Genomic DNA, 10,517 nt, shown 5'->3' on the forward strand with positions numbered 1-10,517 from the left:
AACTTAGATCAGGAACAGGCTGGCCTGATCTGTTGAACATTTGCACACCAGGGGTGTGCAAAGTGGGTCCTTTCCATTCGGATTAGGATTCGGCCCGAATCGCACACAGTAATTCAATTAATTGATTTGGATCACTGCCCCAGATTTGATTCAGCCGAATCCAAATCTGAAGATTCAATGCTGATTTGGACATAGACACAGCTTTAAACGTTTTTTCTACATACCTCAAGGTACCAGTTTTGCTTGTGAACTCTGCAATGCTGGGGTGCATGGAGCATCCCACAGGAGCACAGGGGGACCCCCCCCCATGTGCTCAGTGGCAAACTCAGAAGGGGATCAGAAGTACTTCCGGTCCAGTTCCGAGTCTGCTGGGCAACTGGCTGTGTAGGGACCCCAGGTGTGCCCCCAGCCCCAGGAAGAACCAGTTGCCGAGCTGGGGGGAGGTATGTGTGTGTGTGGGGGGGGGCCCTGCATGCCCCCTGGCCACTGAATTGGGCTGAATCTCCACCAAATTGAATCAGGGACCAAAGCTTTGCACAACCCTACTGCACACATCCAGAGCCCAGCCGCTCGCCCCAGACCTGGGGCTGCAGTCTTCCTTCCCCATCCTGACCAGGCTACTTTTAGCCCCCAGATCCCTGCACGCCCAGATGGACAACTCCCCCTGCAGACCTGTCCTTTGTCCCCTCCGCCCCCACCCTGATTTCCTTGCACTGGGGTCCCAGCACAGCTAGTACCAGTGAACATTTGTACATGCTGCTCCCAATCTCTGATCATACTGCCTAAAATTAGTCTTGTGGTCATACACTGGGTGCAGTGAATTTCCGTACCCCTGCATTTGTGGGAGGGAGGGTTGTGCTGCAGAAAGGATTCAGAACAAAAAGGGTTAGCTTTGGGCTCTAATTTATATCACTGTAGTGAGCTACAGTCCAGCCCAGTGACTGATTAGATAGCGCCTAGCTTAAGGATTTCTCTTAGTAACAGATAGGACAAAAATACATAGCATAGGAAACCTCATGTGTCACTGGCTAAACCAACTACTTCTTGGTTGGGCTTAGGAAGAAATTGCCTATTCCTTTTGTGAATTTTATCCCCTGCTTTTAAAACATTGAGTTTAGTAACTGTCAAAGATAAAGTGCTAGAGTGGAGGGGTCACTAGCCTGATTTGGTATGACATGTTCCTCCATATGTATCAGCAATATGACTGATAATACTGGCCCTCAGATTAAAAAAAAAAAAAAAATCTTTCCATGTTTCCAATTTCTTTCTGACTAGCTGCTTTGAACAGAAATGTATGCTAAAGTTCAGGTTTTTTTCTTACTCCTTTGAACAGTGTGAATGTCAAAACTTTTCAGAAGTGTTTGATGTACATTGGAGTCAGAATCTGCTTCTTAAAACCCTTTGCTTGCCCACAGCTCCTTAAATCCATTACATTTGAGAACTTTTTGCAGTGATGTAAGAGTGGAGGAGAGAAAAGTAGCTAACTTTTCGCTCTTGTCTGTACAGTATCCATAGCTCCAGTTTTTCCTTTTCTTTAAGACCTGTTAATGTACACACACTCATGGATCAAATTATACACAACTTTTACATTAGTAATACTGTAATGAAGTTAAGATCAGTCCTATCAGATTAGGAGTCAGACTCCATTCTTTATCTACAGCCCAGAGAGAGCCATAGTCCCTTCATCATGCAAGGACAGCAGCAAGGAAGGACCTACATTCAGCTGTGTTGGCTGGAAGGTGGGGTGGTGGAGCTCAGTCTTCACTCATACCCCATCTAGTTATGAAGCAACATAGGCACCAGACAGCTTTCCCTTCAATAGGTGCCCCAGGGTAGGTAGCCGGTAGGAGGGCTACAAGTCAAGTTGGACTCGAGTTTTGGAATTCTTTGGTTTCTGATGGAATTGCTGTTCTGCCAGTGATTTAAAAATGTTTCCTGAAAATGAAGTGCAAGATATCTTAAATGCCCATATCTCAGAAATATACTGAGTGGTATGGAATTTATTAAGCTCTAATTTCTTTGCATGTGTTCTTTTTTTTACTTCCAGCTTTTACTGAGTTCCAGCCAATATATAAAAACCATGTTTCAGTTCCTTTTTGTAATTGAATTTTAATTATTTAAGTGTTTAATAAAAAAATGATGGTAAGTATCTGACTTTTCTTAAAGGAGATATTTTAGTTTAATAATGTTTTCTTGAAAGTAGTGCTGGGTTATAAATATATATACTTATTGTAATTTCCTGACCTAATGTGAATAACTTGGCAGGTATTATTGTTCCAAAGATTGGAACAATCTTTCCTTCTTAACATTTGAACAAAGATGGATTTTCCCATAATAATTGTATTAAACATTCATAAACAATAATATTTTGTTTGTTATGAGTGGTATGCTTTAAATTACATTTAAAGTGTCTGAAAATAATTTATCACTAGGTCTCACTAGGGAAAAAGCAGTGAAACTCACTCTTGAATTTTCTATGAGGCTGGCACCATTTTGCAATACCATCTAAAGGGTGGCTTAGAACAACTAAATCTCAAGTGTCCTGAGCTTGTGTGTGTGCGTCTCCAATGTCCTTGACCTTATGGGTATTAAAGCTTTGCTTTCTCTACCAAGTATCTTAATTCCCTTGACCTTCTGAGTGTTTTAAAGGTGTACTTTCCCAGCATGTCTATTATGGTTTCAATAATAAAGTTTTATCTTAACTGGTTAGGAGGGAGGAGGCAATAGTATGTTACTATTTGTCCCAAATGCTACTTTTTCCTAAGAACATAAAGCCACGTTAGGAAAATTATAAAGACAATTCATATAAATATCCCTTTTGATGTCCTGCCAGAACGTATGTAATCATGTAGATACTCAAGTGGCCACACCTCCTATAGTCCCTATGAACCTTCCACATACTTAGAAATAGGAACAGCAGTATCCATCTCTGTTCCTTTCTTCGTGAGCCCTTTCATTAAACACAGACTCTAATGCTGGGAAGTATCTGCAGGCAGAATTATAACAAGCTGTTTGCCTGTAATTTCCAGCTCATACTTGGGCTTCTGATCCTCTGATCTGGAGATAATACAGAAACTGATTCAACTACCATTGAAGTCAATGGGAATCTTTCAGTTGACCCAATGTGATATGGGTTTAGCCCTCTATGCCCTATAGACTATTCAGGTCCATAAATCCCGAAGAGTGCCGTGTTTTAGTGCAAGGAATACTGGAAGTACTTGGGTTTTCATAGATTCATAGATCGTTAGGGGCTGGAAGAGACCTTGCAGACATTGGGTCCAGCCCCCCCGATCTAGGCAGGAAGACAACTGGGGTTAGGTGTCCCCAGTGAGGTGACTGTCCAGGCTCCTCTTGAAAACCTCCAGGGTAGGTGACGGAGTTTATTCCACAGTCTGGACACCCTGACTGTGAAGGAGTTTTCCCTGGTATTAAGCCTGAAGTGGCCTTCCAGGAGTTTGTATCCATTGGTCCTGGTCTTCCGTGGGGGTGCCCTAGGGAACAGTTGTTCACCCACTCCTCTGGTATAGCAGTAAGCTGCTATCAAGTCCCCTCTCAACCTTCTCTTCTTTAGGCTAAAGAGGCCCAGGTCACCTTTTCTTGTGTGGCTTGCCTTGCAAGTCCCTGATCATACGCGTGGATCTTTCTTGGACCCTCTCAAGTGTTTCCATGTCTTTATTGAAGTGCGGTGCCCAGAACTGGACGCAATACTCCAACTGCGGTCTCACCAGGGCCGAGTACAGCAGGAGTATCGCTTCCTTAGTTATACGTGAGATGCATCAGTTGATGCATGCCAGGGTGTTGTTTGCCCTGCTGGCCACCATGTTGCACTGACGGCTCTTATTTATGCAATGATCAATCGTTACCCCTAGGTTCTTCTCAGCCGTGGTGCAAGTCAAGCTGTCACTACCAAGCCTGTATGTATGTTGAGGGTTGTTTGCCCCCAGATGGAGCACCTTACACTTGGGAGTGTTAAACTTCATCTGGTTCCAGTCTGCCCAACTCTCGAGCCTGTCCAGGTCTGCCTGTATCTGCAACCTATCTTCTGACGTGACCACACTGCCCCTCAACTTGGCGTTGTCCGCAAACTTGGCCAGCGAGCTTTTCACTCCCCCATCCAAATCATCGATAAAGATGTAAAGCACCGGTCCAGGCATGGACCCCTAAGGGACACTACTGGCCACTTCATGCCAGGATGACATGGATCTGTTCATGAGAACTCTCTGGGTCCTTTCATGCAGCCAGTTTCCCACCCACTGAACTGTCAAGCAGCTAAGTCCACAATCTTAGTGGGGTGTTAGTGATCACAACTCTTTCCCCCCTGGATACCACAACATGCTGTGCTAATGGGCCTGTTAAAATAAAAGACCATCTAGGCAAGGTACGGTTTCCTCAGCTTCATATGGCAGGTTAAGTTCAAAAGATGAAAACAGCTATATTTGTTGCACATGATTTTTTTGAGAGACAAGATTTGGATTGAAGAGTTCAATGAAGTAGGGCTGAGTCGAGATTCCTGCTGCCTGAGTCTTTTTACAGGCACCTTCAATGCAGTTGGCTGTCTCTCTCTCTATTAGTCAATGAACTTTGTTCCAGACCATATTAGCACCTATGCTATTTGCTGGCTGAACATGTTGTGCTGCAGCAGAAAAGCTGGATGTCAGGCTCCTAAGATCTTGCTGTGTAAAAGCAGAGGATTGAGTGCCTGGGTGGCAGTGGCACATAGGGCAGTGTCAGTGGCTGTGTTGCCAGCCATGCAGCAATGACTGGGCCAGCAGTGCAGCTGCTGCTATTTTTACACACATGGATTAATACCCTAACCCTCCCCCCTTCATTAAACTGCTGCGTAAATAATAAATGAGTTTTGCTTTGGGCACTCAGACAATAGACTTCTCTGTTGGACACATGAACATGATGCAAGGATACTGTCAAGCCCCTCTCTGCTTTCTCGTTCCCTTTGGGTGGAAATAGCCCCCACAAACCTTCCAGAAGACTACTGTCTTAGTCCAAGAACCCTTCCACAAGGAGCTCTGGGAAGATCAGCCTCACGGCATGCAGGAGACGCCAGTTTTTTTCTGTGCACTTATTCTGTGGCCACCCACTTCTGTGTCACAGAATCACTGTGGTTTGGCTACATGCAGCCTTTCATATCACTACAATGGCCCTGCATGAATTGCAGACCATAGGCATGTGCCGGGCCTTTGCACTTATGCTTACAGGAAACTTTTAAACTGAATATTTGCATGTGGTTCAGCATCAGCTTCGACTCTTTCAACCACATCATCCAAATTGTGCTCTCAGTTACATCAGTGAACTCATTTATACTTCCGCTGATACACGAGCTTTGGCCCTTTTATGTACTCTACTCGGTGGGATGTCTTTGAACTATATGTAAGCCTGGGGTTTTCTCCCAAAGAAGGGGCTTCACATCTCATCTCTCTTATGGCAAACTAATATGAAAGAATAATGTTTTTCTACTTCACCATGCATAAACCCCCCCCCCAAAGCTGTTTTCTATTATAGCCTGTGGACTTCAGATTCCAATCATGCTCATAACATTTCATCAGTGCTCTTTTGTTTTAAAGAAATTGGCTTTTGTTTCTTCAAGTTCAGTCATGTGTTGTTTACGCTGCTTTCACTCCAGCTTTGTTTAATTAAAAACACAGTGCAGTAATTTAATGAGCAAGGCTCCTCCAGTTATCTTTGCCCCATGATAACCAGGGAATGAGAAGCAGTAAGCCTAAATAGGAGTGGTGTGGACCTATGCTATCAGGGACATCAAGTACTCCCAAACAAGGTCACCCTTGCTAGTAATATTAGGGGGTGACAAATTTGACTAACAGGGCCATGATTTACCAACCAGAAATGACGACATGTTGGTGAAGGTTGAGTATCAATCGTCATCTGAATAGCAAGAAGAATGCTAAACTGTGTGCTTGACTTCAGCTGACACACACACGTGAAGGCTCGATGTTTCTTTTTTTTTTTTGCTTTCAGCCTTTTGTTGCTTTTTTGTTTTATGTCCAGGGAAACTATTGTTCTTACACAATCATAGAAGTTACAGACAAATATACTAATAAGTTCCTTGTAGACTGTTCCCCTGTCAGCACTGAATTGTTTTCTGTGTGTTCAGTTTCTTGAGTCAGGATTTTAGTGATTCAATTATGCAACTTTCACCTCTTCTCTCATACGACTCTGTTGTATTCTAGCACAAAGTGCTCTGCTAATGGGGAGGACCACATGAATTAGGTTTTGGGAGCCCAAGTTCCGTTCCTGTTGTTGCGATAACATCCCCTCCGTTTCCTAAGTAGATTGGACCATGTTCAGGTAGGTGCCAGACATACAGCAGACACTTCCTGTCTCGGATCTTACAATCTAAACCAGACTTAATGAGCGGGCCAGAGACAAATGAACAAGCTGAAGTGGGATTAAGAGTAGTTAACCATTATATAAAAGGGTGAAGTTATACTTAAGCTGGGCTGTGGGCACTTAAAATGCAAGCATGCACATGTTAAAGCTTGGCAGCTTATGCTAAGTACCCTCCGAGCATTTCAAAGTCACACCATTTCAAGCAAGGGTTAACTCTAGGCTGTGCCCTTGCTCATGTTAGGGAAATTTCAATATGCTTTACAGAAATAAAACAAACAATTTGCAGTCCTTCAGCATCACAGGCTGTACTGTTCCCAGCCCCTGCACTCTAAGAGTAGGGATAGAGCCCAGGTGTCCTGTCTCCCAGCCATGTCCCTGCTCACCAGCCCTCTAGTATTCAGTCAAGAAATGGTATTAACCCTTAGCATATGACTACTCACGGCACGTTCTAACTTGAACACTGCTTTAATATTCCACAGATTTCTGTGGTCTAGGTTGGGGGGGCCAACCTGGGCTCCGGAGCCACATGCGGCTTTTCCATTTGGACTCTGGTCACGGTGCGCTTGTGCAAAGTTTCAAGGAGATGCATGTTAACTTCTGAAGAGCTGCATGTGGCTCCGGAGCCGTGGGCTGGCTACCCCTAGTCTAGGTGCAATGTGTAACTTCACCCCAGAGAGTATGTCAAAGCTTAGCTGGCTAGCAGTAGTGATAGCACCTCTCCACTTGCTTAGATAGTGTTAAATTGTACATGTAGTATGCATTACAAAAGAGAGGAACTTGAAAGAGGATACGGTAGTTGCTTTTCCTGGCACTGGCCTGCTTTTGTTTGTAGAGAGTCAATTTATCTCTCTTTTTCTGGGTTCAGTAATAACCCTCCTGTACGAAATACTTCAAGATCCATGTCTGAAAAATACCGTATGTCATCAAAACAAAGTTAGTAACAGATCTTGCTTTCAGGAAGCTGTTCAAGTACACGAGAGAGAGAGAGAAATGGCACAATGCGAATGACGGTTGGAGACCTGAGGGAGGAAGCTAAAAAGAAGATATACTGAATACAAGGGTGTAAGCTGATGCGAGGATGTTGAACAAGCCAGTTGCTCACTGTACATATTGACAACATAGGCAGGTCTGGGGTTTTGTAAAGAGGGGTGTGGGATCACTGACCAGCGCTGCAAGGGTGACTTCATCCACACGTACCTCAGCCTCCCTCTCCATTGGGACTGACAGACCACATCACAGGAGCAGCAGCCAGAGACTTTTTTTACATCTACATATTAATATGTAGCAATAAACTCAAGCACATATTGTGTTGGAGATTATTACTTCTGGGTACTGTGTTTATGCATGCACCCTGGACCACAGCATGTTGAGCCAGGTTGGAGCAGCCCTGGCTAGCAGGGGACCTAGGGGGTCAGCGTGCCAGCCTGGGACTGATTCGACCCAGCCCAACATGCTGCGGAGGGGCTGGCTGGGGCATGAGGGTGCTACAGTGCAGCACTAGTGGGCAAGCAGCCCTTGCACTGAAGCACCCTCATGCCCCATCCAGCCCCGTCAGCATCTACACATGCACTGCTGAGGCAGAAGTAATTAGTAAATGAAGAGTATTTACAAGCACTAACCTATGGCAGAGTTAATTAGTTTACTCTGTCCTGATAGCACTGCAAGGGTAGATGCTGAGAGATTTACTGCAGAGCTAATTAGGCAACTCTGCAGTAAATGTCTTGTGTAGACATAATCTGAATTGCATAAAAATCCTGACTCGCGTCCACCCCCCCATTATAACACCCAATCCGTCCCCCTCCGTGCTCAGTAGCACAGCCTACAAGGAGAGGCTACAGGACCTGAACCTGTTCAGCCTCCACAAGAGAAGGCTGAGGGGGGATCTAGTGGCCTGTTGCAAACTAGTCCGAGGGGACCAGCAGGCATTGGGGGAGTCCCTGTTCCCCCGAGCACTGCCAGGAGTGACTAGAAATAACAGTCACAAGCTGGCAGAGGGTAGATTCAGACTAGACATGAGGAGGCGCTACTTCACGGTCAAGGCGGCTAGGATCTGGAACCAACTTCCAAGCAAAGTGGTGCTGGCTCCTACCCTGGGGGTCTTTAAGACAAGGCTAGGCAATCACCTTGCTGGGGTCGTTTGACACCAGTACTCTTTCCTGCCATTGCAGGGGGTCGGACTTGATGATCTGCTCAGGTCCCTTCCGACCCGACCAACTATGAAACCCCTCCCCCAGCTGTCCCTGGTGACCTGGAGGGGAAGGTCCAGAGCTGCTCCAGCACTGCTCCAGTCGGGCTGTATGGAGGCCAAGTTCAGCTGGGGAGCACCAGCAGCAGTGAATATGTTCCCCTTCCCTGGGCCTGCTCCTAGGTTAAGAGGGAACAGTCAGGGGAACTGGGCTGGGAAGGAGAACCCACCACTGCTGCTGTCCCCAGCTTCCCACGCAGCCTGGCTGGAGTGGGCCAGGAGTGGCTCTGGAGTCGGGTTGGTCAAGACAGTGTCAGCAGCAGGCACAAGGGAGGAAACAGGAGGAGAGAGGACATGCCACTGAGCACAGAGGGGAAGGAGAGATTCTTTCCTGCTTCAGGGACTTAAAAAAAATCTCCCTGGCTGGGAGGGGTGGTGGGGGGTGCAGTTGGACTGTTAGATCCCTTCTGCATCCTCCTCTTTTACTAATAGCAGTTTGATAAGGAAAAACATTACAGAGTGCTTTCTTTGCAAAGAACTTTTAGCCCCAAGCAACTGTTAGAAGAACCAGCCTTCAAATAGAACAGCTGTTCCACACGGGTTAGTAACTCAAACACTTTACAGCAAAGGTGCAGGCCAGATTACTCCACTACAGATACTCATCCAATGCCTTACTTCACTTTCTTCCATCTACTCAGAAGAATAAATATGTTTTCTCTCAATTCACTGAGAGAATCGGTGACTGCAGCACAGAACCACAGGAGGTGCGCCTCCAAGATCCAGCACAAATGAGTGCAGCACCAGTGTGGACGCAGGCAAGACTTTTCAGTGTGGCTGCTCACACCCAAGCTAGGTATCCCAGGTGTTCAGACTAGTCACCCAAACTAACTCTGCCCTGAAGGCCTTCAGAGTACATGCTTAAGTATTTTGATCGAGTTTCAGGCTTTTAAATTAATCCAGAATAAGCAGGTAATCGGAGATCTGGAATGACCACACCTCTTCTGCAACACAGCCATAGCCCTAATGCCAAAAGATGTGAAATACGCACTGGGACCTGCAAGCCTATTCTGCACATCCCTCCCATGACAGGAGAAAGAGTGAGTCTATAGCAGATTACTCAAAAAGCAGGAGGGATTTTGGCATGGGCACTCGCCTGTCACAAATGGATGTTCACGTGCACAGATGTTTTGCAGCCCTTTGCAGTTATCCACCTGACCTCCTGCACCACAAAGGTGGGAAACATACTTGAAAAAGAACAAATTAACAGTGTCAGCCCAAGGCATACATTTTCTAAAAGATCTCTTGGAACCCCTCATCTGGCTAGGATGATGCCAGCATGAGCCATGAGCTGTTTCTTCTTAGAAGTTTACATAATTTCAGAGTAAAGTTTGTGACTTTAATTGCGTGGAACAGATTGAACTTAAGTGTTTATAAATAGAGCAATGGAACTTTCCATTCCCATTTAGTTGCATCTACCCAGGATTACCATTCATTAATATTATTTATTTAGAAGCTAAAGAGTCAGTAATATTGTGTAATTGGAATTGGCTGTAAAGGGATGACCTAAGAGACAGAGCAGTTGTATTAATTAAATAGTTAAGAGCCTGCCTATTGGTACGTATTACTTTCTTTGCAGTTCCTTCTCTCTCTCTTTGCTGTTCCTTAAGAAATGGTGGCTTTGCTTTGTTGTTTATTAAGAGCATGTCCTATTGCTTGCCTATTCCTAGTGATCTAGGAATCTCCAATAGGAACGAATTTGTGAGCCAAACAACAGTGACTGGGTTCAGAAAAAGTTTTTGGGTTACATTGGTTAAATTTGGAAGACATTAACATAGCAATGAGCAAAAAGAATGGATACATAGTAGTACATAAAATATGGATATGAAGTTGGCATAAAATCTTGCATAAATTATGGTGTTTAAAATTGGAAACAGAAAGACACTACCATGTAAAAAAAAAAAAAAAAAGG

At 45.0% G+C, this 10,517-nt stretch overlaps 1 long non-coding RNA gene across 1 annotated transcript in view; it reads left to right on the plus strand.

Moving 5' to 3' along the window:
- Positions 1–7,670: 7,670 nt before the first annotated feature.
- The window catches only part of LOC109290659, a 21,960-nt gene continuing 19,113 nt past the window's right edge, over positions 7,671–10,517 (plus strand). The window contains exon 1 of the long non-coding RNA XR_002095648.1: positions 7,671–7,844. This is a non-coding gene — a long non-coding RNA (uncharacterized LOC109290659). The remainder of the gene's footprint in view (positions 7,845–10,517) is intronic.

Source organism: Gavialis gangeticus, unplaced genomic scaffold, assembly GCF_001723915.1.
Source record: "Gavialis gangeticus isolate Ggan-Ray unplaced genomic scaffold, GavGan_comp1, whole genome shotgun sequence".
NCBI lineage: Eukaryota > Metazoa > Chordata > Crocodylia > Gavialidae > Gavialis > Gavialis gangeticus.